This window comes from Hippopotamus amphibius, chromosome 9 (genome assembly GCF_030028045.1).
Source record: "Hippopotamus amphibius kiboko isolate mHipAmp2 chromosome 9, mHipAmp2.hap2, whole genome shotgun sequence".
Lineage (NCBI taxonomy): Eukaryota > Metazoa > Chordata > Mammalia > Artiodactyla > Hippopotamidae > Hippopotamus > Hippopotamus amphibius.
In genome coordinates this window covers 87,755,061-87,760,301 of record NC_080194.1, presented here as the reverse complement: position 1 = coordinate 87,760,301, position 5,241 = coordinate 87,755,061, and the positions used below count along the sequence as shown (strand labels likewise).

Sequence of the window (5,241 nt, the reverse complement as noted above, 5' to 3'; positions counted from 1 at the left end):
GGGAGTGGGTGGTACACGGGGACGGCAGGCTTTAGAGGGGTTCTATTTGGGGGCTGGCCAGCAGCCCTTTCTCTGGGGGAGCCGCCCCTCTCTCTAGCCAACCTTGTGTTTCTAACAGCAGCTGCCAGTCACACTATCTTGTTCCCATGGCCTGAAGGACTTCCCAGAGGTTCTGCAAATTTCTTCAGGCTCACGGGGGAAGCAGACCTGAAAGAATAGAGGTGACCTGGAGGGAGAAGCGGAGGACTGAGTTGGAGGAAGGGTGTCATGGACGTGCTCGAGTCCCTGACCCTGGTCATATCTGGAGTCTGATGGACCCCCGCCTTTGCTGAAGTTTGGTTTTCTACCTCAACTCAATCAAGCTGGGTTTCTGTCACTTGCAAACACAGGAATCCTGATCAACACAAAGGCCTTGCAAACATCTCCCACAACGTGCAGAGATGGGCGCAAAGTAGCTACTCGATATTTATTCCTCAGATGGACCTTTTCCCATCATGGAGTCAATCTCTTTATTTAAAAATGGGAATGGGAGGGAAGTCCAAAAGCGAGGGGCTATCTGTATGTGTGTGGCTGATTCATTTTGTTGTGCAGTGGAGGCTGACACAACATCGTAAAGCAACCGTACTCCAGTAAAAATTAACAAAAAGAAATAAGTAAGGATAGGGACACAGGCTTGAGCACCTTTCCCCAAGTTACCCATCTGACTCATAACAGAAGCTAAACTCTCTTCCCAGAACAGTGCTATATCCACACAGTCTTGTTGCCATTTGCTGGGTAATTAGCCTCAAGGTAAGATGTGATCCCAGGGTTCATATTTGGTGAAAAAATCAAAATGAACAAAGAATTCATGACACAACGGTTATTGTTTTTTACTTAATTCTATAACTAGCCCGTGGCATGCACCTGCCTCTGTGGTAGGTGGGTATTTTGAGACAAGGCATACTCCTTGACCTCAAGTAGTTTACCAAGGAGAATGAGAAACTGTACAGCTTACCAGAGTTCACAGACCCTCAAATGAGCCATCTGGGAGAATATACACTTACTACTTTTGCAAGTGCTGCTAAGTCTCCTTTGAACTAGTTATGAGCCACACAAAGATGTCATCTCATAATTTCACAGCTGCATTTAATTTTTAATCAAAAATGGTATCATTCAGCTGGACCAACTGGATACGGACAGCAGCTGGTTTTTAGAAAACGCAAAACAGCCTCCAAAGACAACCATTTCCTCCTGCTAAGTATATTCTGTGACTATACTAAGAATATGCTATAGGCTCTGAGGTCTACTGTAGAATAGGAGGTTCAAAGATGTTTTGCCCGCGGCTAAGCAATATCACTCCCCTGAAGGGAACGATACTATTCAGGAAGGGTACATTTTTACGTATTGTTAAAATGATGACTTCTAGAATTCATATTAAATTTCCAGACAGCATATATCTGCCTAGAGGCAGGTGCCAATATCACCTTAAGTCACCTTGAGTCCCTTCCAGCTCTGCGATTCTGCAGTTGCTTATACTGGATTTCTCCAAGTCTGTGATGGTCTGAAGAGCTATTTCTGTCCTAGTTCTTTTCCTTATATAGGTCAAATCCCATTCCAATGAGTACCATAACAATAACCACCTCGTGGCCAGGTTATTTTAGACAACCTGATAAAATGAGAATCAAGTGTGACCTCCAAGCCAGAGTTGGCTGTGACAGAGTTTGACCTGAATAGTTAAGCAAGGAGGCAGCCAGTGTCTTAAGTTTTTATTTTCATGGCACAGGGCCACTGCAGGACAGTCAGACAGAGGTAGAGAAAAATCAGTGAGTCCAAACCATAGTACTCAGATTCCTGAATCAGTGACCCCAGTTGCCTGACAGGCACTGCAAAATCAGAGCGTCTGGGGACCCAATGCTATGAGTCTCCATATAAGAAGAATCTTCATTTTTTTTGTCAACTCCAGCCAAAGAATGCCACAGCGACTCGTGCATCCCATTTCAGGTCTATAAATAAGCCCTCTTGTCATATTGGGTACCCCCAAACCTGAGGTTCCTCTCTCCATTCTCTCCCAGTAGGGCTGGCTTTGTGTTTCTTTTTGCATATGTTGCTCTTTCTTGGAATGAAGTGCTAGCTGCTGCTCTCTGTAACGTTCCTCTACAGGAACGTAAATTCCCTGAGGATATCAATTTGTTTGTTTGGCTCCCAGCTCTATCTAATATCTGAGTTGTCTCGCTGGAAAGTAAGTGTCGCAAAAGCATGAAATCCCAAGTCTAGAACAGAACATGACGTATAGTAAGTGCTCTATAATGATTTGCTGAATGAATGAATGAATACAGGATGAACAGCCATTGTGCAGGACCCAACTCCAAAGCCACTCCTCCTTTCCCAGAGCAGTTACGGGTCCTTCCTCTGACCCTTTAGTACTGTTTGCATCTCTCTATTATAATGCTTATGGGATACTCTAGTTATGTTATATCTGCTTCCCTAGGTAAACTGGAAAATATTCTATGACAGGAACTATGTTTTATAACTCCACGTCCTTGTGCCTAAAACAGTAAGAGTGCACTCAGTGTTTATTGCTTCCACGATCTAAAGAATGAATAAAAATGTTTCTCTTGTAACAGTGAACACTGAGGATTTATGATTTAACATCATACCTCACATTTTGCCTGGACTCCAGAGCCTTCCAAGCTGAAGAAGCCGTGAGTCACTGGGGCTTGGAGGGGAGGGGTGTTTGTTTGTGGAGGACGTGTTTCCCGACCTCGATGAATCACATGTATAATCACCCCAACTGCATCCTGTCTGGGGAAGTAACCAAAACCCCTATTTCTGGCCCCAATGGCTTTCTGGTTTTATGAGTAAATGCCACTGGCATGCCATTAAATAAATGCCCTCAGAAAGCCCTCAGCCAGCGCTATAACCTATGACAGTCAGGTTGTAGAGGAGCATTCTTGCGAATACAGCACAAGACAAAGGAGTTACGTTGTTCACCTTGCCTGGGCCACTGCTCTAGCTGCTAACTGTGACCTTGCATTCAAATTCTCTTCACACATCTGTTATACTCTTTTCCAATAAATCACAGGTATGATCATGTAATTCTCCTGCAGAAAAATATGCAACGGTTCTCATCATCGCCTGAAAAAAGACCAAACTTTTTAATCTACAACTCCCTCTAGATCCTGGCTCTGACCTTCTTCACCTGCCATACCTCCCTGCAGGCCCACATAACCATAAGCTCCAAACAGGATGAAAGACTTTCTGATCACATACAAATCCTATGCTTTTCTCTATGTCTTTGTTCCCCGTTTCCTCTTACAATGCCCACATCCTACTATTTTCAAAAGTCTAAAATCTACATACTCTTTGAGTCTCAACCAAATGCCGCTTCCTCCACAGTATCATCAGTGATTTTCCAATAAGGAAAAATAATGTCTCCTTGAGCATGTGCAGATTTTATCTGTGCTCCCTTTCCATTAATTATTTCTAATTGCATTATAGACACGTACGCACGTGTTCATTTCTCTGATAAATCATTTCCTGAAGAACATCTGAATCTTAGTCAATGTGTTACTCCTTTGTCTGCTAGTGGTGCCTGCCACAGTGGACACTCCAAATAAACACTGTTGAGTGGAAAAACTGAATTAGATCAATTGTTTAAATTCTAATCTTTGGCTCAGAATCTTCAACAAAAATTTGACTTGGCATTTTTTATTCTCATCTCTCTCGTTTTATCCCTTCCCTCCTTTCCAAGAAAATATAAGATTAAGAAAACCTTTGGTCTCTGCCAAGACCTTGGTTTATATCCATAGGTCTCAAAGGCAAGGTATTCATCCCAGCCTTCCTTCCTCCTATATCCAGCACCTGTGGCCTTGCTAGTAGACAGAACAAGCTCAGGGGAGAAAACATAATTTTGACCACAAACCAAGTAAAAGAAAAACATAGCTGACAGGTATTTGCCATTTCAAAAAACAAACTTCATAAAAGATAGCATATTCCACAAAGAATTTGCTGTTACTGGCTGTTTCAGAATATCCACCACCCAGCGCCAATTTCAGGGCAGACACATGCCTTCAGTGCGGATAAGCGGGAGTTGAAGCAATACAGCTTAGCTTTGTTTGACTGCAAAGCACTTTCCTCTCCTTTTTATTAGTACCATTGTAGTTATGAGAATAGGGAAGTAGACACAGAACAAGATTAAAAATCACCCATGCCAACAACAGATACAGAGGGAACAGAATGTCAAGAGTTTTGCTTCCTCGACTGTCTTTTCGCAACAAGCACTTCCGGGCGGATGAAAGAGATGGACGGCCATCACTTCCACAGGAGAGCCCTCTCCGAAGGCTGCTTCCCTCCAGGCTGCCATCAGGGCAGCACCCCTCCCTTTCCAGAGGCCAAGTCCTACCCACACCACTTACTGGCTGAATGACCTCGGAAGAGTCTGCAATTTCTTCATCCATTAAGTTGCAAAAGAAGGTTGTCAGACTTTATAAAGTGCTGCTTAAATATCTGTTGTTAGTGTAAAGGATAACTCATATTGTTTTCATTTCTTTTCATTACCCTACACCTGGAGTTAGCAAACTTTTTTCTGTAAAGGGCCAAGTAAGAAATATTTTAGGGTTTGTGAGCCGTATGATGTCTACTGCAACTACTCAATTCTCTGTCTCTATAGCAAGAAAGCAACCATTGACAATATGCAAATGAAAGGATGTGCTCTGTTCCAACAAAACTTTATTTACAGAAACAGGTGGCAAACTGGATATGGCCCATGGGCCATATTTGCAAATCCCTGCCCTACACCGTTGGAGGAAATGAAACGTGAGGGGCAGAGAGAAGGGCATACTAAAACCTTTCCCAGTGCTAAGAATGATACTATCAGTTCTTGTGAGCAACTGTCCTGAGACTTACAGACATCTCCTTCAGGTACTTTTAAAAAATTATTTATTTATTTGGCTGCGCTGGGTCTTAGTTGCGGCATGTGGGATCTAATTCCCTGACCAGGGATTGAACCTGGGCCCTCTGCGTTGGGAGCACAGAGTCTCAACCACTGGACCACCAGGGAAGTCCCTGAAGCACTTTTTGAAATCATAGTTTTAGTTTTGTATATTATCACCATCTTCATCAACATCATTTTGTACCTACCTGAGAAGTATTACTGAGACAGGCATAAAAGTTTTCTACACCTACCATTTGACCACACTCTCTTCTGGGAAAGACAGCTGATTACTGTTAAAGAAAATATCAATCACACTTGTGGTGAAAGGT

The 5,241-nt window shown here is 43.0% G+C and overlaps 1 non-coding gene across 1 annotated transcript; it reads right to left on the bottom strand.

The window, feature by feature from the left end:
• Window positions 1–4,965: 4,965 nt before the first annotated feature.
• On the bottom strand, window positions 4,966–5,038 carry TRNAG-CCC (transfer RNA glycine (anticodon CCC)). Its single transcript has one exon. It is a non-coding gene; the product is annotated as a tRNA-Gly (tRNA).
• Window positions 5,039–5,241: the final 203 nt, after the last annotated feature.